The 23,590-nt window shown below is 40.7% G+C and overlaps 1 protein-coding gene across 2 annotated transcripts in view; it reads left to right on the top strand.

Annotated features, from left to right (window-relative positions):
• Positions 1–2,050: 2,050 nt before the first annotated feature.
• STEAP3 (STEAP3 metalloreductase) overlaps positions 2,051–23,590 on the top strand; it is a 75,202-nt gene continuing 53,662 nt past the window's right edge. The window contains exon 1 of one of the 2 annotated variants that reach the window (XM_069224333.1): positions 2,051–2,163. The gene's annotated coding sequence lies outside the window, so the exon portion shown is untranslated. Of the gene's footprint in view, positions 2,317–23,590 lie in introns of both variants that reach the window. The other variant, XM_069224334.1, reaches the window with a different exon arrangement.

Raw genomic sequence — 23,590 nt, 5'->3', positions numbered from 1 at the left:
GGCCATATTCGGAGTTACCATTGTGAAGCTACATATAGGTAGTGACCTATATGTAGTGCACGCGTGTAATGGTGTCCCCGCACTCACAAAGTCTGGGGAATTGGCCCTGAACAATGTGGGGGCACCTTGGCTAGTGCCAGGGTGCCCTCACACTAAGTAACTTAGCACCCAACCTTTACCAGGTAAAGGTTAGACATATAGGTGACTTATAAGTTACTTAAGTGCAGTGTAAAATGGCTGTGAAATAACGTGGACGTTATTTCACTCAGGCTGCAGTGGCAGGCCTGTGTAAGAATTGTCAGAGCTCCCTATGGGTGGCAAAAGAAATGCTGCAGCCCATAGGGATCTCCTGGAACCCCAATACCCTGGGTACCTCAGTACCATATACTAGGGAATTATAAGGGTGTTCCAGTAAGCCAATGTAAATTGGTAAAATTGGTCACTAGCCTGTCAGTGACAATTTGAAAGAAATGAGAGAGCATAACCACTGAGGTTCTGATTAGCAGAGCCTTAGTGAGACAGTTAGTCACTACACAGGTAACACATTCAGGCATACTTATGAGCACTGGGGCCCTGGTGAACAGGGTCCCAGTGACACATACAACTAAAACAACATATATACAGTGAAAAATGGGGGTAACATGCCAGGCAAGATGGTACTTTCCTACACTGCATATGCCTGTGTTGATAAATATTTATAATCTGAGTATGTGTATATTCTAGATATGTTTAGTTCTTTAAGAAATATGTAAGGTTAGTATTTCATGATTAATACATTATACACATACTCTTTAAGCCTGATTAACAAAAGTTTATTTGCTCACGGTTAAATATATATTTATATGTGAGTGTATGCATGTGTGTACATGTGTGTGTATATATATATATATATATATGCGTGTGCATACATATATATGTGTATATTATTCTATACTTAACATGTTCATAGGTCATTGCATAGCTCCTACATAAGTAGTTATATTAGATACTTATGAATCCATCCTTTCTTATCACAATGAGCAAATGTTATCTTAACTATTTAACAGCCAGCATTCCGCTATTAAAAAAGTTAGGGAAGATAAATGAATGTTAGAAAAGTACACTTATTAATTAACACCAAATATTACAAATCTTGAACGTCTGTGTTTATACAATATAACTATACTTCTCAGTTTACTATTATGATCTCCCAAACAACCCTACTAACTTCTCCCTCATTTATCTCACATTTGATTCATCCAAAACCCATCTTGCTACTATGATGTCCCTCACCCCTTTCCATAGACTATTGCCTCCTCCATCTCTCCTTTACTCATCCCAAGCTGCATCCTACTACTATAAATGCCCAATGATCATTTCTGGATTCTTCCCTCTTCTATCCCTCCATTACTCTAGTCCAGTGGTTCCCAACCTTTTGATTTATGTGGACCCCCACTTTAACATTAATGGAACCCAGGGACCCCCACTAAATCATCATTGAAATCTGGGGACCCCCGCCTGAGTCATTACTGGAAGCTGGGGACCTAATTTTTCAATATTTGTTAATATTTTTTTATTCTCTAAGCAGTCGCGGACCCCCTGAGAAGGCTTCGCGGACCCCCAGGGGTCCCCGGACCAAAAGTTGGGAACCACTGCTCTAGTCAATCCAACTAACAAACTCACATATCCTCTGCTCAAATTAATTCATACTAATACTGTGCTCACATTTCCCTACAGTAAACTATCACTAATTCCTCTTTGGTTCCGGAATAGAGCGCTACACGCCGGAAAGCGCTTCGACGCCTGGTCGGGGGTAGTAAGCGCTATATAAATACAATTACAGTTACAAAATACTGCAATGATATGGGTTCAGTCGGCCTCAAGGGACTCTGGAGAGCTGCCACTGAACCAGCTGCACCATTAATGGCTACACCCCTCCTAGGCGAGCACTTTAAAAACATTAGGTGTGGTGTACAGTAACACAGGGGCACCACGTCTGCTAATATAAGATAATAATGCGCCCGCCTACGGCGTTATCTTCTGGCTTAGGGCGGGCTATGTAGTAGGCGGGGCCACGATAAAAGAGGCAGAGCCCCCCTTACATGTTGTGACTCCAGGCGCCTCGTACATGCGGCTTGTGCCGGCAGTAAGATATTTCCATCACGTCACCTGAGAGCGGGAAAGGTGAGTAAACATTGCAAGAACAGCACGCATTTCTGCCGAATGCGTGCTTAACCCGTGCACTCCTCCCAGGGCCCCACGTCCTGCCCCGCTCACACCCCGCCTGGCTGCTCGCCGGAGCATGGCGCCCGCTGCTGCCGAGCCTGACTGAGTGGGGTGAGTTCATAACACCTGGTCCCTGAAAAGAAAGCCCGACATTAGTTTTGTTTTTTATACGAAATTAAGGTGGGCATAGCTGTTCCTGTAGTGGGAGGGGAGAAATGGCGCTGGATTTAGGGCATTCGGTCTATCCGAAGCAGCAACTTACTGTACCTCTTTAGGAGGGAACGGTAAACTCCCAGTCTGTGCCCTTCTCGTCTCGCGCTGGACGCCGCACTCCATACGTTTATATAATAACTTATTTGGAAAAGTGAACAGGGGCGTACGTTTTAATTGAATTGGCTAGAGAATTTTTGTTAGCAGTGGTCTGAGCTTTCAAACATGTACCAAGGAGCCGGTATTTCAAATGAAGAGAAGAACCCACATTCATTCAGCTTAAAGTAAAATATTTACCGATCGAGATGGCCACTGCTTGTATGTCTGAGGTGTATCGTTACAAATTTATAGCTGCCGAGTAGCCCAATGTCATGTGTGCTTCCGTAAATTGCTTCTCATGACCAGCACTGCAGACCGAGGGTTTTAAAGTACTTGCAAAGTTGAAACAAGAAAGTACAGGGCCCAGAATGAAATGGCATAGCTGTCTGCTAAAAAGTCCCACTGTTTGTTGATTGTGGTAGGGCATGGGGTATTTTTTGGGGCAGTCTTATTCTGATATAAAGTCTATTTGATCCTGGATTTGGGGTGCGCGAGTCATAGAAATAATAAAAAGCTATTAAGTATATGAAAAGATTGATTATAGTTTTTGTATGATTGAGACACTACAAACAGGCCTGGCCATAAAACCAGCCCTAGTGTCCAACGTGGGTGCAGGGGAGCTCGGAACGTGACATGCTTTCTGGATGATCAAAGGCTTTGTGAATGATTTTCACTGGGATTCACAGTAGGCAAATTTGTTTTATGTGCTAATCTGGCAGTGTGATTTATCGCCGTCCCATCTGGACTTGGCACTCAGGTGACATTTTGCTCAGATCTGATCTTTTTTTTTTTTTAGCGTCACAGAGTACAGTGGTGGTCTTTTTGACTGCACACTACGCTTAATTTAATGAAGCGGATTGGGGACCCGGGTCCTTCTCTTTAGGACTCAAGCGATCTTTAATTTGGGCGCTGGAACCTTCACAATATGGGGCCCGAACATAACAATTCCCTGCTCTTGCTCGATCGAATATGCTCTAGCGCAGTTTTATTTTTTCCTTTAATGTTCTCATAGCTCTAGAGTTTCCCATGTCTCTGCACAAGTAGATTGCCCATTCCATTTTCCTCATTCATTCTGGAATATGTAGTTCATTTAGTCTCATTATACAATCAGAACTACAAGACCCAGAGTGCAAAAATATATATTTTTAAAACGGACAGTAACTGGACGGTCTCTTTACGCATAGTCCTAGGATGCTTGAGAGCTCTGTGTTTGTCATTGTGCATCAATGGCGCATTACCAGCTGAGATCCGAGAGAAACTGAGACTTGAAGCCGGACTCCACAGTGTATTGGAACCGGTCTTCCTCTCTCTCTTCTGGCTTCGAGACTGTGCCTGCCATGACCTTTGCAGCAGGATTCCTGCCTGCTAGGGGTGTGAAGGGACATGCAGGCATGGTTCAAACTGGTAAAACCTGTTTCTTTTCAGAGAAGTTCTATATTAAAGTTTGATGCTTCCTTGGCTCTGAAGCTTTTCAATAGCATGCGTGAGCAGATCACCCAGGCCGGGATTATTATTGTTTTCAAAGATCGATTGTCCTATTTAGCTCGTTATAAATCCAGTACTGCATGTCCCAGAATGTACCAACAAATACACCTGGACTGGGCGAGGTTCTCACAAATGGTCTTGGGCAACTGGATGGCTCTGACTTTCCTTCGCTTCTTGATATTTCACGCTATTCTACTTAAAGGCTCTGCTCCATTTTTGTAAAAAGCTCCAGAGAGGGGGGTATTTGAAAGAGTGATTATAAACAATCTTATTTCGTATCATTCAGTGGTTCAGGGACAAACTTTCACAGCAGGGAAATCCTCTTTCCCTGCAAGATGTTCATCTGCAAGGCATTGGTCATTTTTGATCTTCTAATACAAATACTTGCAGTGCCCAGACTTAAACAGAAACCTAATTGCTAATTTTCCTTCCCCTAGTGTTTTTTTTTTTTTCTTCCTTTTTTTTTTTTTTTTCTTCTCGAGGGCCCCTTCACAGACCTCGTTTTAAAAATCAGAATTCTACTTCCTTTAATGTCCCCCTAACTTTTGGAGCACATTCCCTTATTTTATGTTGTTCGCAAAACGCATATGAAGTATCTTTGAAATCTATAATATTCTATCTTTCTGTGAGTTTATTTACCGTATTACAGTTAACACTCTCAGTTAAGGGAGTTAACTTGCATGTACGAGTAAGTATTTTAGAAATGTCCATTTGAACAGCCCATTTTCCCCCCTTTTTCATTGAATACCCCCGCCGTACCCTCATTAAATTTGAGCACCTTTCCTTCCGAACCGGAAGGCATATTTTGTTCTTCCTTTTGCAGGAATAGATTTCTGCCAGTTTCTACTGTAAAAATCGCTATGTAATATTTATGTGAATACCCACACAGTTCTGAGTTTGTTGGTGTTCAAATTAGTGTTATTGGCCACCCACTGTGCCCAAAGATTGGCGTAAGGACTTTCAACACTTCGGTCAAAGTACAATTTTGCCAAATAGAGGGCTCCCCATTAAAAAGCCTTCCTTCTGACCAGGCTACGTATGAATCTGGCATGAACCAACAGTGTCGTAGAGTATCGGTTGAGGATTAGAAAACATTGCTAAGCATTTCTACACACTTTAGAGGGGAAAATTGGGTAGCTTAGGAGTAGAAAAGGGTGAACATGTGAAGACATTTGGTTTCTGTGGGAGAGCGATTCATATCACACTTCTGCTGTTTCTAAGCACAGTAATTAACATTTTGTTATTACTGCCCAGTTTAATGGTACTCAATTTACCGATGTCAAAAAAAAAAAGAATTGGTTTTGTTGGCGTTCAAAATTGTGACCTACATTTCACTGCTGATGTCAACAGCATGTATTTAACTCACTGAGCCATCTTGTACATTGGCAATGTAACCTTCAAGCAGTAAGGACGTCAGTGGTGGTAGAAATGCCTAGGGCAGAAAGGTAAGGATCTTTGATGGACTTGAATAGTCGGGTAGAACAGTGTATAGCAAAGCAAGAAAGGCTCTCTAGGGAGAAACTGTAGAAGGTTTAAAAAGTAGCCCGTTTTTTTTATAGATATGTCAGTGAAAGTAAGACAAGGAAGGACTGCAGTATAAGTGAAAGAAGAAATTTCACTACCTTGGCGACGGAGAGAAACTTGACGAAATGAATTGTTTTCCTTAGAAAGGACCTAAACCGCACATATTGTACCTTGAGACAAGTGGGCTGCAGGATTCAGAGCAGCATGGTGTCTCACGGGGAGATCCACACCAGGTGGATACAGTGGAGGTTTTTGACGGGGTTGACCATGGGAATGCGAGGGGAGGACTGGCTAACTTCATTTCAAATGTTTGTACTGATCTTTTCCAGTTAGCTCCCTTCATTTTATTGTTACATTTCTCTACCAGTGACTGACTTTTTACTCTGTTACAGTAATTATAATCGCAACACTGTTTTGATTCACATTTTAGTCAGGATCTAGTCTCCCAGTTACAGTGGTTTGATTGAAGCACACATTCTTTGAAAGGTCTTGAGGAAACTCTTAGCTGTTGCTGTATGCCTTTTTTCACTCTTTGTTGATTTGTCCTTGCCATGGTTTTCTGTCTATTGAAATTACATTGGGTAATTTTCTCATCTTCAGTAGAAATGGTCTGCCCTCAGCAGAGGTCAGCTCCGGTAACATCACCATTTAGTCGGCAATTGTAATCTCTAGAACCATAAAGAAGCAGTGTAATCCTGTAATGATGGCATTGCAGATTGTTGGATTTTTGTAGCATTGATTTCAGCTGATAGTGCCACCTCCTTTAATTTTGAACCCTCAGCCTTGGAATGCGAGTTGGTGTTCACTGGCATGGGGATGTGCAAGCATCATGAAGTGTGAGAGCCACAGAGACCCTTGCTTGTGTCTGTGACGCAGTGGCACTTTGAGTGCACCCTTTTCAGTTGCCTCGATTTGGTTGTGGTTTTCTCTTGGTCTCCATGGATTACATGTGGTGGTCAGAATAAGGTGCACCTTCGTAGTGGAGTACTGTGGATGCTATGACGAGGAGTTTGTCGCAAATTAGCTTTTTCTGCGTGGTGGACACAGATATTTTGCTATTATGGACCCTATTTTTTGCTGGTATTATGCTGCTATGACACTGTTGCCCATTCTCATAGCACATGGGCTTCAAAAACACATATTGTTTTAACTTTACCAACTGGCTTAATTAACTTTCCAGTAAGTGCTGTATTAAAGTCACCAGTAATGTGGATGCTAAATATGTGGTTTGAAGTATGTAGTTAATCCACCCACATACATGACTAGTGTATGCTGAACAGACTACCATAGTGCTTTGGCTGGGCTGTCTTCTGCATAGCTGTCATTGGTGCAGTGGCACTGGGGTTTAGGGATGTTAGGGCCCACTGCACCCTTATTGTGGCTGTCTCATAAACCAGAGTTGGGATAAAGGGGGTTTGGTACTTCAGGCAGTAAGACTCCTAGTATGCCACTATGGGCTGAAACTTAGGGCTGTAGCATCACATTGCATGGAAAAGTGTTGTGAAGTAGAAAACCCTACTTTTTTTATATTAGTAAGTCACACCTAACGTTTGCCTGTAAGCCATCAAAGTTGAGTGGTTACTATATAAAAGTTGTATACACTACATAATAAGGAAAACTATGTCCCTATAGTACATATTGTTCACTTGTTATTAAATATCTATTTCACTAGTGATAGTACGTTTTTGCCCAAGTTTGTGTCAAAGTGTACTGTGTGCTGGCTGAGAGTAAACCAGTTTGCCTCATATCCCTGCTCAAGGTACTGAATACACATCCCTCACTTCCTGTTAATGACTGTCCGTCTGGAGTGCAATAGGTTGGTCTCTGGGAGCAGGAAGCCTAGATCAGGCTGGCTTTAGCGCTGGTGGCACCCTGTGCGACAGTCTTTTTCGGCACCCCCCCACCCCATGGCCTCCTCCTTGGATTCCCTCACTACCATTGGCAAAAGTGCCTCTCATATCTCCATAGCCCCCTCTGTCATACATTTTATTGTTTTAAGGAGCGGGTAAGGGCTGGCTTTACTAATCCACTCAGCTATCCACATAAAACACAAATCTGTTCTTTGCAACAGGTATATTAACACCTAAGCGCTACTTTGACGTCAAAATTGTCACTAGAAAATACTCTAATCCCTCTCTCCCTCTCTCTCCCCACAAGAATTATCTTGACATTTTAATTGCTTCCTGAAGGCTGGACGCACAAGCAACTTTTCTACAGGTGCTTATAAATCGCAAATTTTGTAAGTTATTGCTTAATACAGCACCCCACCATCCACGTCAGCACCTGGTGCGGCCTCACTGGTCGCACTGCTCTAAAGCCGATCCTGGCCTAGATTGCTGTTAAAGGTAGCAGATATTAGCCCTCTCTAAGGAGGATAGAAGCAATTGGCATCACAAATGGCAACGTACGCAGCGCTTCCTTTTGAAGTTTCCAGTGCCAAATTTGTGGGCAGAAGGGTTTCTAAGGACCTGAAACCATTCATGACACACTACACTTTCTGTCTGTGATACCAGCAGGAGGGAAAACTGGTTTCATTGTTGGCAGAGGAGAGGAAACCTCATGTCTATAGGAACGGGTCCAGAAGAAAGGACAAAACTCCTGCAGCTGCAGGACAGCTGGGCCATCTTGGATGAGGGACTTTGGAAAGGCTTTCAGCTAAAATGACAGGGCAGGTGCTGCAAAAGATGTTTTTTGTTGTTGCTAGAAAGATGCCAGGATTGGGAACAGATAACTCTACAGTCACTAACTAGTGGCCAGAATAGGGCTGGTAGCTTTTTTTTTTTTAACCTCCTTAACATATTTCTGGATCTAGGAAGAAACATCTAGAGTAACGAACACTCAGCACAACTATCAACAAAAGACCACTAAAGAATTCATGACTCCTCTTGGGACTGGAACTAGTCTTGATGGGTTAAGTGGGTCGCATTTTTAGTCTGGCACAGGAAGACAGAAGGGCTCCCTGCTCTGAAGAAGTCCACTTGGGACTGGACCCTGAGACAGTGCTGGCTAGAGGGCCCTGAAGCCTGGAAATCTGCCCTGATCAGGATCCATTTTCCAACCATCAAGTAGTCTTTGAGGCTCTTCTTCCTTATAGCAGAAAATGGGGACAGAGAACCCTTTCTCACTGTAGCGTCTGTGACTGGATCGCCCAAGAAGAGCACCAAAAAGACTGAAAGCATTGTAGGGTACCAACATAGAAAATGAACGCCCCCAATCTCCCAGTCTCTGAAAAACATAGTGGCAAATTTTCTTTGCTTTTGTTTAGAGATTGCAGAGACAGCCCAAGAATCCACTGGCCATGGAATGGCAAGTTTCTGACTCCCATCTTAATTTTCCTGGTGTGTCAGAAATCATCTCAAGGAAGTCATGATGACCTTTGGGTTCATGCCTTCACTTTGGATACGTTTTGAGTAACTGTAGCACTGCTCAAATACTAAGCTGGTTTGATGTGGCATATTGGTTGACATAGAATCCTCTAAATAAAGGCCGGATAACCCCTAAATTATAAGTTTCCGTAAGGAGTGAAAAGTAGGTCCTCAACTGTGAAACTTAAAAGATTTGAAAACTTTGCAGAATATCTTCTGATATTGATTACCCCAGGTGTAGGACTTTTTCTATATTCTTTGGGCCAAACTCCTAACTGGCCTAGTTACTTAACAGAGACTTAGACAATGCTTTATTTGGAATTCGAGTCCCCTTTTCTGCTGTCACAAAAGGGCTCGTGGACAATGGCACTTTTAAGAGGTCAAATCCTTTTTTTTAAAACACATTTTTTTTTAAATTTGAATTGCTTTGGCAAAGCTCTGAATATCAACATGCATGTGATATTGATATGTGAAAGTGAAAATACTTAAATTTTTGTAATGATGACTTAAAAGGTAGTCGAAGATGATGTATGCAGCTGATATTTCAGTAGAATGCTTTTCATGAACTGTTTCATTTGGAGTTCTTGAAGCCTGCATGACGGGTGAAAGCCCGTACACAAAATAGTTAAAGCAAAGAAACCTAGTTCTAGCATGCAGTTTGAAATAGGTTTTAAATTGTTTTTGTGAAATTTCTAGGTCTGTTCACATCACTGCATGGGTTTATTGTTTTTTTTTTTTTTTTCTTGTTTTTTTTCTTTCTTGTATTTCCATTTCGGGCAACCCTGCATATTAGAGGGTGGGAATCAAGACATATATGTGCAGCTGGTTTTACTTATAACAACATGGTTGGTGTATAATGGATTTTGAGGGCCATCCTCCGAAAACTGCTGTGGAAAAGAGCAGTTGTTTGTGGGTTCAGTGATGTTTTAGATGTCACTTGTGTAAATTAAGAAGGGCAATGGTATTCCATACTAAATACAAGTGGCACATTTCAGTGTTTTTGTAAGTTTTTGATCCATAATAATTAGGTCCTCAAACTGATCTTTCTGTTCTTTTTTTATAACTGTTGGCTTAATATTGATTAGTTGGTACCTACAGCAGGAGTCTCTAACCTTTCCTGTAGTAAGAGTTACTTATGTTCAATTTAAATCATGCAGAGCTACTCAAATTAATAATGTTGCGCAATTTACCACTTCAGACAAGATTACATTAATTGCCACCCTATGCAAGAGAAGAGAAAGTGTGTGGTGCCTGCTATGTGTATATAAGTTGTCTTCTTTAAACACAACAAAATCTTTGACTGCTGCATCCGGCTTCACCCTAGCACAGAGACATCATTAGTAGTTATCTTTTCTGATATCGATATCCGTGGCCTTGGTATTACTTGATCTTGCGGCAGCCTTTGGTATGGTCTTGCGCAACTCAAGGAATGCTGTAGGGCTCTTCCCTCAGCCAACACTTTCCAATGTCGATGTACAACTGTTAGCTATGCTGATCCGCTCTTTTGGCCTCTTCTTCATGGTCTATGTAAATAAAACACTAATCCTCTTCAATCTGTGCAATTATTCGGGAAATCTGGGTCTAAACTTTCGACATTGCCTTTTGTCTGGTGTCTTTTAGTTGAATAACAACTTTCTAAGATTTAAGGCCAATAAGATCAAAATTTCTTTGCTCGCAAGGAGACCTCCGACTGGTGGTCAAATGTTCCTGGCCACCCTACTGCCACTGTTGCTGAAGTCAAAAATGTGGACTTCTGGCTGGACCACAACCTTGCCCTTTCGAGCCACGTTAGCAAGCTTTTAACTACGTGCTTCTACAAACTGTCTCATCCCCTAAATTATGTTAATTCTTACCCTTTGCTTCATCACCTTAGCACTTTGTTTTATTGGAAATATACTACTGTATTAGACTATTGTAATTCACTTTATTCTCAGATTGCTTTCTTGTCAACAACACATGCAAAATATAGTAGTTTACCTTCTTTTCAATTTGCACCAGGATTTTCACACTTCCTGATTCAGAGATTCTCTTAATTTGTTACACACTACAAAACCTTTTGTCTGGTCCATAGTGAGATGCATATCCCAGATTCAATCTATCTCCACAATAAGTGTGTCTCCTATAAGCCATTGAGAATCCTGAGGTCTTCCTCTGTCACCAGTTGCCTGTTACTCCATTCCAACGCCGAACAGGATAGTTTGCACCTAACCATTGGCACTACCTCGATCTGTTTGTCTATTTCCTGACCACATAGTCTTCTGAACACAGAACACCTAATGTCTTCTGCAAAGTTCTCATCAGCATTTCTTTTTAACATCAGGACACACTGGTGTTTGTGCTGGGCTCTATAAATTGTATTGGATTTGATGCCCCTCGGTCTTACTCAATGTCTGTGTTTAGCCTTTGTTCCACTGCTTCCAGTCCCACAGATTTCACTTTTACATGCAAGGACCTTATCCTGCTAGGTGGGGTCCTGAAAACAGTTGCAGACAGCCTTGGTGCAGCTCATTGAGGATAGCTAGGACTTGTGGAAACCCATTATTTGATCACACAGGTGACAGAGAGGCCTTGAGTTGGTGAAGGGACTAGCATTTTTGTTGTCTGCCTGCTTTTATTAACTTCCTATGCTAATTCAGATCTTTTTCTGCCTGACATATCAGGTGGTACATTGCTATCACTTTATTTATAGACCTGGAGTCGACACAGCAACTTGGTGTAGCTCAGGATCTTAAATCTGAGTGTATGCCCTTGTCCTCAAGGATCACTATGAAGATCCTAATCAGCATTCATTTGTTAGTTTTGAGCAGTCTCCTATTTTTTTGTAGCAAACAACTTCACAAAAAGGTACTACTCAAAACAAGTTCTATTCAAACAGATTCCAAAATGGGCAAATAATTTTATAAAATTCTTTATTACTGAAGTTCATAAACCTAAATCCACAGAAGGCACTCATCCAATTTCTCTAGTACGTACTGACAAATTGGAAATCATTACACAACTAACGCAGACGTTTGGACCCCTACTTAAAACAAAGGAGAACCACCAGCACCAACCCATTTCCAACAATCCTCTCCAAGGGTAGGCCAACCTAGCTTCTGCATTCCTTCAAACAACTATCATAAACTGAATTTATTGATCTTGTCAAAACAAGCAGGCCAGCTGGCTGCCCTTCTGATCCTTTTCCACCACAAATCTCCAAGAACATTCTTTTAACTACCCCTTTTGCCACAAAAAATCAGAACAATCATCAGTATTTCTTTAAGAACAAGAGTCTGTCCAGAAGATGTACAAAAGGCATACATATGCCTATTAATAAAGAACACAAACCATGTTCTGCATGATCCAAACAACTACAGACTGATTATAAATTGACCATTCCTGGGCAAACTGATAGAAAGAACACCATTTACTCAGATGTCACAATTCACTGAAGATAACTCCATTCTTTCCGACTTCCAACAGGTTCTGTCTAGGAAGAGGCACAGAATCTTCTCGTATTGCTATCTTGGATTATATTAAAAACACAGTAGACCAGAACGGAGTCACTGCACTGCTTCTCTTGGACTGCCTCCAACACAGTTGACACTCTAATCCAAAAACTCTACAAACCTGGCATAGATGGGACTACTCTCGACTGGATTACATCCTACTTTCAAAACATAACAAATGTCATCCATGCTCCCCCCCTCTTTTTTTTTTTTTTTTAATCCGCACCATACTACACAAAAGCAGGGGTCCATCCAGGCTCTCATCCCACCCATGATTTTCAATATCTACATAAAGTCTTTACCAGCAATGATCAATAAACTTCACCTCACAGCTTTAACTACACAGATGACACATACATACTTCTTAAACTGGAAAGCCTTATAGACATTGGATACTCAAAAATCTTCAGTTGCTTCCCAACTGTTGATCAAGGAATGACATACAGCCATTTCAAAACAAATGCGTCCAAAACTGAAATACTCGTATGTGGCGACTGGAAAAATGATGACTCACTCTGTGCCCTGACTGATAACTTGGGGCCACCCCCTGAATTATCAAAGAAAGTAAGAAGCTTTGGGATTACCATGGACTCAGAGCTATCAATGAATGCCAAAGTGGATAAGATCAAGCTTCATTACAATAAAAACTCTGACACAATTTTCCCACCTTAGAATTTTCATACAAGGTCAAGGCTGCTATCTATCTTGTTCTGCCTAAACTTGATTACTCCAATGACCCCTACCAAGTATCATCTTTATCAACTATGAAAAGACTACAGCAAATTCAGCATTCTGCTGCCAGACTACTCCTACATGTAAAACCACAAGCTCATTTCTTCCCTCCTTTGAGGGCCCTACATCTGTTACTGGTTGCCAGAAGTACACCATCAAGCTGCTGTGCATCACCCACAAAACAATACATGGAATAGGGCTGCTTTTCATCAGTAATAAAATTAACCAAATACATACAGCAATGGAACCTCTGCTCCAGCTTGGCACTCTGCCTCAAAACTCCAGCATATAAGAAAAAAAACAAGAGTATTACATCTTTCTTTGTTCACGCAGCCAAACTATGGAATTCATCAACCCCAAACATAAGAGCTACAAAAAGGTAGTTATCTTCATAAGACTACTCAAGAATTGGCTCTTAATTAATCTACCACATACTCCAAATACAAATGTACAGCATATGCTTATGTGTGTATGTAAACATGTGCAATTTGATTATATGTATGCATTTAGATTTCTGCAATTCTTTGTACAAATATATACTATTTATGTTAAAAAAATATACTTCATTTTTTAAAATTGTTTTTTTAGCTTTATAATAAAGCTATACAACAACTGTACACAAAATGTACAGATTACCTAAACACATGTAACACATTAAAACAAAAATCCTGCTTGTAATACAACCTTTTAAAAACAATCCCAGAAGCATGATCCCTTAACAGCAGGTCTCCATCCTTCCCTTGAAAATGAATTACAGTAGTTTGTTCACCTAGGTAAACTTGCAGTTTGTCCACATAGCTTCACTAATTAACATAGAGTGCCACCATTTAGAGCTATTAAAAGTGCAGCATTTCTAGAAGGAAGCCCACAGTAGCAAAATAGCAGCATGAAATAAATTGAATCAGAAGTGCACCTCCAAAACGAAAACGGCATGTCCACTTGAGTGATGCAGCCAATTAATTTATTGTGTAATCATTCTTCAGGATAAAAACAAGCTGGTATGGATGTAGTATCTGTGCAGAATCTACGTGTGATTAACAGTTAAGGCGACTGATGATTTAAAATTATTAGACCATCTTAATTACTTTATCTACGCAAAGGCAACTAAAGTGCATCCATGTAAGGCAGGGTCTAGGATGATGTATATCAATGCCAGAGATGAGCATATACTACCATAGACAGCCTAGCAAGGCAGCTATAAGTGCTGATCTGTCGTTCAGATAGAAAAAAAAAAAACATAGGATAACTTAAGTATTCACACTGAGCCTCCTTCATTGCTATTACAAATCAAAGTGCAAGTTTGACCAAGAGCAGTCAATTGTTCCAGACAAAATAACGTGTAAACTGGCTTAATTCCCCAATTTGCTGTAACTGTTACACTCGCCACCCTGTGAATTGACCGGTCGACTTTCCCTCCAAGCAGCGTATTTATAGGATGCCATAAACAATAGGGAGACTGGGAGAAAGAGACGGTCCAATGTACAGTATCTCTAATTATAAATGAAAGCAACAGAGTACACTGTTCCAAAGTGTTTAATTTAGTTTACACCCAATTAGGGGGAGAACTGCCAGATCACCTAGGCATTCAGTTGTTTTGAAGCAAGAGCCCTCACTCACCCATTAGTGGCATGCTTAATCATTTGGCCTGCGCCTTGTCGGGCCGGCATTGCAATGCCTTACGGGCCCCGCGAGGGGGCTCTTTCCCAGAGATCTCTTTTGAAAAGTGCTGATGTCACCTACAGGGCTTTTCTAAAATCTGTAGTTAAATGTGTTGAAGGACTGGAATGTGTGAGGTTTAAAACTCACTATAGGCAGTGAAGAGGTACATTATTATGACCTAAGGTGCCTATGTCATGGTTAAAACAAGGGGAGAGGATCATGGAAAATGATGTTCCTACCCTCTGTGAGTGAAACCCTGAATAAAAATACTACAGTATGCTGGTTGACATGTTTCATGTCTTTTGCGTCCTTGTGGATCGAGCGCTGGTTTTTCAGGACCAACAAAAAGTATTTGAATACCCAGTCCTCACTATTATGCGAGTAAGTGTACTCTGTGTCTAAATATGTCATTCAGGTGTGACTTACAGTAGTGTGTAGATTCCCTAATTGGGATGGCCTGGAATAAAACACAGAGACATGAAAACAATTTTGCATAGTCCCTCAACGCAACTTGTGACACTCCTCAAAATCGATGGCCACATGCACACTTTGTGAGTGAACAATACTAGTGAAAAACATCAAACTCATGCTAAGAAAAGCATAGAAACCGGTGATGTAGCATGCACAGAGAGGTGTTTTTGCCCTCATAAGGTAAGGAAAAGGCCCCTTGAAAATTCGTGAGCTATTGAACTGCGGCAAAACATCAATGGACATCATGTTAATAGGTGCCACAAGCACTCAAATGAGAAATGGATTTTTATGTAGCTAAAAATGAAGGCATAAGGTGACTTCTGTAAGTTAGGGTTCAGTGAGGTGGCACAGTCCAAGTTCAACAAGTAGTGATAGAGAAAAAGACATGATGTCAATAACACCTGAAGTCTCCAAAAAGGACAGACCTACCCAAAAAAAGCTAGATATCAGGAGTTTTGCTAATCTTTAAAAAAACAATTAGCACTGAGATCGAGTAAGGTTGCGCTACTGATGAATATAATCCGTTAATGGAGAAGAGTGTTACATCGGACGCTGAAATAAATTTGAAATCGACTGGGAGTCAAGCGGTATGATTAGGCTTCATGGAACCCCCAGTGTAACAGCCCCCACCAATGATAGAGTAGGTTATAGTGCACATTTGCGGCGTTTAAAGTGCAGTATGGTGCAGCATCACTGTGTTTATCTTAGGACACAAGGTGTGCATGTCTGTCGGTAAGTGCAGTAATGCAATGGGTCTCGTGTTTGCTTGAGTTAGAGCTATTAGTGTTCTAAATTCTTTACTGACTTTTCTTGCCACATAAATTGAAAATGAAAAATAAAACAGTTGACATAAGCGAGCCAATTCAAAGTGCCACAGCCACCATGAACGAGGAGAGCCACAAAAGGAAAAAGAAGTTCGCTCGCAGTCAGACGTATCGGCAATTATCCATGGAACAGGGTTGGTGTCCAAGGCTGTAACAAAACCACCCCAAGGAGGGAGAAACATAAAGCATTTACCAGTGATAACAAAGGATTTTTGAAGGGCAAGCCTATGAACGGTGATAGTGATGGGCATGAGGTGGGTGTGGTTAAAAGCCCACAAATATATTACAACAGGTCTAAGCATCAGAGTGCTCGACCAAAGAAGAAAACATGCTGTAATCAGGGCAAGTCTTGCAGCTTTATATAGGCTACCCCGTCCTTATCTTCCAACTTTTTGCCTAATTCCACTATGTTGCTTCTTATTGTCTGCCTTGGGTTGGCAGCTTGGTGGAGAGATTACTGTTCTCCCCATACATGACTGCACAGTTGCCGGGCAATATCAGCAGGATCCCATCCAAGCTGCTGTTTCACAGGGGTGCTGGGCTCTCTGCCTGGAACCAGTGGAGGATCCGCTGTTGCGGCGTGCTTTGTTGCCACTTGGAATCTTAGATTCTTGAGATTGTCATTTGGTGTGAGGGTATAAGAGGGGACACATGCTCTGTTCAAGATTAAGTATCAGTCAGACTGTTCTTTGTGGTTTGGGCTTTGATGCCTTTTAGGTCCCACCTCAAGCATGGGAGGATATGGTTCTCACCACCTTCGCTGGGTACCGCGCTCCCTGGCACAAGTTATGCATTTATTTATTACTTACTCCCATTGTAGAATTAAAAAAAAAAAAAAAAAAACTTCAAATCTCTCCAATTCACTATTCTGTCTGATCCTATACCTCTTTCAGTATATCCTCTACTTCCACTCTGACTCCTCCCAAACCTCATTTTACTGCTGTGATCTCTCAAATAACCCTTTCTACATTCTTTCCTCCTCTGTTCCTACTTTCTCATCCCAGACATAATTATACTACTATGATCTCGCAAATAACACTTTCTAGACTCTTCCCTCCTTTATCATATTCAATCCAACTAACAGACCCACATGTCCAACGCCCCAGTAAACAACTTGTATATCCCTATACTAATCCACTTTGGGTTCCAGAGTAGCGTGGTACTCAATGAAAAGCACCGGAGTGCCTCGTCAGGGGGACATTTACAGTTACAAATACATTTACATAGCCACTGAAAAAACTTGGATAGAATGATAAATTTGACTGGATTTTTCTGCCTTCTTGTCCATCTTCTATGGACATAGTTGTGTGTTTTTGAGGCATTTGTTTAAAAATTGCTTTTTCAGGTAGGTTTGAAAGGGTTGATTGTGCAAAGCCAAATTTAAAACGAATCTGTCGATGTAGCCGTTTTTCTCAACAGCCAATCCAGGGTTCACAAACATGCAAACAGTACACAGACAAAAATGCTCAAACCACCTAATGTTTGGCTGGTACAGGCTGAAAGTCTTGTTCTGATGCTATTACTCAATGTGAGCGGTTCATTGTACCGTTTGTGAATACCATGTTACTGAAAAAATGAGAATTCAGTGACACCTCGGAGAGTAGGGATGCATTTAAAAAAAAAAAAATCGTGATTGAAGGTGGAAAATAAATAAAATGACTCGCTGTGCAGAAAATGAGTGTGAATGCTAATGGTTTAATTTTTTTTTGGTTGACACAATTGTAATTATTAGTAGTAATGTACAAATATACAACGATCACAAGCAGTATATGAATGCCAATTGCGCTCCATGCTTATAATGACTGATCACACATGTCTGGGGCACCTGTTGGTCTGCAAACTGCTCTTTGTTAGGACAAATAAACAGGTCTTCAACAAAAAATTACCACACACTGTAGAAAAGGGTTCCTAAAGATCCAGGGTAATGTGTGTAGAACTTAAGCAAAGGCCACACCCTGCACACACATTCCACACCGCTCGGTGAGCTGAAGAAGCTGGGAGGCTGAGTGCAGGGCATGTTCACATTGGGGGGGGGGGGGCGGCTGAGCGTGTCTGCTTTCCATGTCCTGTACCTTTTAGCTGGTGTGCAACAGCTTTGAAGAATGCACATCAACAGCATGCTCCATAAGCAGGCCACATAAGGCTTTAAGTGGCCAAAAGCTCTGTGGGCAAAGGTTCTGCAAGAGTGCATGGTTAAAAGCGGCTAAAGCCTAAACCCACTGCTTAGTAGGCTGTGGAGGCAGGCAATGCAAGCAAAGTTCCCACAGTCTGCATGGTAAGGAAGAATAAGTACATGACCTGGTCTTGGGCACTGCTGAAGGCCTTAACCAAGAGGATTTTGGGGCAGATGTAGTGGTTCCATTGCCATGCATTGTACTTGGAACGTGCAGGCTTTTGCCTTAGCCCCACAGCATGAGGTGCAGTCAGAACTGTGACTTAGGAGCCATGTCTAGCACGTACTAGGTTCGTTGATAGTAGAACAAGCAATGGAAGTAGGCCATGCTGTTTCACTAGAGCCCAGTGGGCACAGCTGCAGGCCATACCCAGTGATTACAGGGGTCTAGGGTGCAAGCAGTTAAATTAATTGACAACATTTTTATCAAAGGAAGTTGCATTGCGTACTAAGATGATGAGCTGTGTGTGTGTGTATATGTATGTGTATATCTATAAGTTCCCAGGAAAAAATTCAGTTGAAGAGACATTGCAGTGATATCCATTCTAAAAAAAAAAAAAACAGACTCCAATGCCTGTGTTATAGTTGGCTTCTCAATCACTATTCCCCTCCATTGGCTTGTTTGTGGCTTCCCATACGCCATTAGCAAAGGTGTTGTCACTTAAACCATTTAATTTTTTCAGATCAATCTGTGGACATAAAAATATAGCTAAGTTGTAAGTTAGCTATACCATGAAATGCATTTAAGTATATCTACTACTTAATAGCAGAACTGCAGTAGTCTTTCTTCTGTGTAGTTCACAAATGACATCTAGTTGCTGAGAGTGGAACAATGGCCCTAAACTGTGCATGCATTCTGTGATTATCAGTAGTTGGCCCCTCTGTCATCTCAGGACACTTTGTTGCTTACAGAGGTGCTTCATCAGGCTCGAGTCTCAGTGCATCTGTTTAATACTTTGCAGTCTTTCTTTTATGTTTACTCTCTGTGAAGCTACCTGGTTATTGACCAGTATTGCAGGCTTTACTCTAAATGCAGTCTCGAGAACAACACGTTTCCAGCAGAGCTTCAGCTTCACAAGTATTTGTAACCTCTGTTAACATAAGACGCTGCTAACTGTAGATCTTTGCGTTTGTCCTGTCGTCACTGATAGAATATGTTTTCATGATTAGTGGATTGTTGGCCTCTGTATATGATACCTAACCCTACCAGGATCATTTCAATAGAGGTTAGGTTCTGGCTCCTATTAATACCACTTCATGCAAAGTCTTTCTTAAGCATGTATTTTTGTTAAGTTTGCTTAGTGCACATGTAAGTAAATGATCTTAGCTGAAAAAACCTTATCTCAACAAACTCTGTAAGTTAGCATTGTATGTATACATTCGGTTCTACTGTTGTTGTTTCATTGTAATAATCTGGCGACCCCGGGTGTGTTAAACACAGAAAGCTGGACGTTAAGAGAGTACAGCCTGAGCTTTTGATAGAACATGTGAAGTAACTGCATAGTTTATCAGTGAACGAGGCAAGCTCTGACACTTTGGCAAAGGCTGATAAAGGACTCCTGCAGTGAAGATTAAAAAACCAGTAACTAAGGGTGTGACACATGGGAGTATCTTGGTCCACAACGTTTCACATGTGTGTCTGAATGATCTTTTTCCCATCTGCAGCAATACAATGCTGATGTACTACGACTGAATGAAGTCCCATTACGCAGTATTTTGTTTGCATGCAATTAATTACACTGTCGTTGCAGACTCGATGAATTACTTAGCTACTTCACACATTCGAAAACTGTTTCTTTATAAACAAAAAGATGAGATCTTATAACGCAGATGCTAGTTGGCAAATCTAAACACCTGAAAGGTCATATAAATCCAATTAATTTAGGCTCGCCCATGTGGATCAGTTTGTCTGTTTAGGATTTTGCTTTGATAAGCAAGGAAGGTGGTCAGCTCAGATGCTTCAAAATATCCGGATTCTGTGCCATACATGTAGGAACTAACTGCATGTAATGTAAAATTTAGCAAGGATTTCACATCATCGCCAACTGAAACTCTCCAAACCAACAAGTATTCTCTTTAAGCGGTGGAAGAATGGGGTGTTTTCTTACGCCAGTACCTGCACTTCCTTAAATGGGCACCATTAGTGCATAATGCTTTGAGTTAATTGATAACATCAATGTCATCAAGCTGAACTAAACCTATGATGTATATGCTATTATAAAGTCCAACTGAATGATTAAGTTTTGGAGATGTAATGTATCACACAGGGGTCTAGATCTCACCTGGTTATAGATAGCCAACTTATCCAGAAGAATGAGTTGTTATATCAGGGTAGCTTAATCTGTGATTATTGCTCTATAATACTTTTTTATGAAAATAGACTGAATACAATTTGGTTCTACATGGCTTTTAAGGGCTGTTTAGATCTGGTGTTGTCCAAGACCTTCTAATTTAACCTACAATATTTGTATAATATATTTACTTATAAGTCCCTTTAAGGAGCCCTCTTCATCCATTGGTCTGATATTGTGTGATTCACGTTTTTCGTCCACTCACTAAAGCATATAGTATGGATTAGTGGGTCAGCCCCATTTAATTCACCGGCTGGCTTCACTGTGAGTGATGCCATTCTTCCATTTCACAAGGCGCACATCCACACATAAAGTAGTTGCCTTATGTGTGTGCTTTTTGAGACTAAAGAAATACGTTTGCTTTTAGCCAGTGTTTGTATGTTTCGTTTTTTGTTGTTGTTTAGATTGCCAACTGTCTGACTGCTTTCCCAACAATAACGTTTTGTTAGTACCATGAGAGAACAAAATAATGATTGACAAAGCAAAAGTGCTGGCAGTCATTCCCAGACCTGTTGGCTTTGCCAACGCTAACTTACTATGAGTTTTAACAATTCCTATGTATGTGAGTAGTTATCATTTTATGTGGTTTATTCATTTTCTTCAATTCTATCCGTTGTAGAATGTTGATATTTGGACTGATTTGTTTTATCTACTACTGAATAAAACGAGCATTGTTGATGACGATGGAACTGACAAAAATGAATTATCTTACAGTATAACTGTTTATGAAATCAGGAGGGATGAACAGTTGACCTGCTCCCTAGTGCATCATAATCACCTCTAATGCTATTAGTAGATCATTCTAAAGGAGAGCTGTGCAGGTAGGATGCTTCCTACCATGTGGTTGCTAATTTTCAAATCACAATCGATCTTGAATACAGATTGAGTGGACTCCAAGCCGCAATCAGTAAATCTTACTTGTATTTTCACAAAACAGACACATAACCACACCAAAATGACCAAGATCAGTTTTTTTTGGAATTTTGCTCTGCAGTTCTCAGCAAATGTACTATATTTTATTGCGATCATATTAAAAACATGGGCTTCCCAAACCTTTTAGAACCACAACACAATTGTTAGAATGACAAACTTTCACAATTCACCTAGCTTTAATGGACATAAGGCAGGCATTTTTTTTTTAATGTAACTAAAACTTTGTTTTGTAGTGCATTGCCTTTTACAGTCTTCATATTTTCCATTGAAATAGCCACTAAATTTGCACGAACATACACTTTAACTGCAAAAGCTATTTTGCTCTCGAATTATTATGTGTAGGAATCCAGTTTCAGTGAATATCATTTGTGCATCACCAAGAGTCTTGATTTGTTTTGAGCCTATTAAAATCTTTGTTTCCAAACACTTAACATTTTTGCTCTCGTTGAATGTGTACAGTTCATTTACAGACTTTTACATTTGTTTTTTACAAAAATGACATCCTACAGCCTTTTTTCACGCTTGCTGTATTCCAGCAAGATTGCCACACAATTTACTTTACTTTTTTTTCTGACTGCAAACTGAGAGGAGCTTGCAAACACCAATCCCCATGTAAAAAACAAAAAACTGCAATTTGTCAGAAGACATAGGCTGACATTTGACCTCTGTCTTTCAAGTGCAGCAAATGTGACAAGATAAAAACATATTTTAAAGGCATCTTTATTTTTTGCTTGGACTTTTGTGACCTACGAACAATTGTCTTGTCTCGCCATTGAGTCGTGATCTACCGTTTGGGAAACACTGGTCTAGTTCCAGATGTTACATTCAGTGCTACATTTGCTTTACTTGGTTCTACCATCCTACCATTGAAGTATGGTGCAATATCAGTTATATTGTTCATTCCTTGTATTCAATATTAGCTTAGTAAATTCGGGCTTGCCCCAGGTGGTTTAGTGCTCCCAGAGAGTAAATGCATGCCCAAGAACCTTGAAAGAGCTGCTTCTCATTGAAGCATATAATGCTTTTCATTGGTCCACTGCATCTGGCTTCCGAATTAGTGGGACTGGACATTACACTGTGTGTGCATCCGCCATCAGAGGATTTCTGTTTGCACCTGCTACTTTGGGAGTCCGGCTCATGAACTCAACAATGATGCAAAAATGTTTAGGTTAGTTTGTGTGTCCTATCCCAGGGGCAGAGCTGTGCACTGGGCGGGTAATGATGATCTTATTTTTCTTTTGATTGAAAAACCTATTCTTTGATCCGTGCAACTGAATTAGTGGAGAATTAAGCTCTCTGTGCCACCTTATGATCCTCAAAAGAGCATAGCTCCTAGCAGTACTGAAAATGAGTTTAAAAATGGTGTAAGAGAGAGAGAAAAAAGAAATAAAAAAATATGGTGGCTATACTAGGTTTTTGTAATTCTTGTTGCAACACAATGTACATGTGCATAGCACACCCCCTAAGCTAACGTTCCTATGATGTTTGCAGCCCCTAATCAACCCTCTGTATGAGAATCTCCACATCATCTCCATTCCAGTCTGCCTGCCCACCAGCCCAACACCAGTCCTCATAGCTCATGTGCTGTTCTGATTATGCCACTACAGAAGGTAAGTATTTGTAAAGCACATACTCACCCATTATATTTCCTGACATTACATCATAGATGTTTATTGTTACCCAACTCAAAGATGCTAATTTCATTCACCTCTGGAAGATGAAACGGTGAGGGCCTACCAGGATTCATACCTGTCACCATGGAGTCAAACACAGATCTGTTGAGAAGAAACCATAGCCCAAGGAGACATTGGTACATGTCATTGTAGTTGGTCAGATCTCTTTTTTCTCTGAGCTATATTACTGGGATAAACTCGAGTCCATTTATTACACTAAAACAATCATTCTCACCCTGTGAAATCGTAGAATAAAATAAACCATGTTTTGTATACTACTTTAAAGAATTAGTATTGTCTTTATTCAATTGAATTTATTTTGCAAATACAAGTGGAGAAAAGACTTTTCAAATGTATAATTACAAAAGACGTTCCCTGCATATCTTTAAAAATTTCTC

Source organism: Pleurodeles waltl, chromosome 3_1 (genome assembly GCF_031143425.1).
Source record: "Pleurodeles waltl isolate 20211129_DDA chromosome 3_1, aPleWal1.hap1.20221129, whole genome shotgun sequence".
NCBI lineage: Eukaryota > Metazoa > Chordata > Amphibia > Caudata > Salamandridae > Pleurodeles > Pleurodeles waltl.
This window is presented reverse-complemented; position numbering and strand designations above follow the sequence as displayed.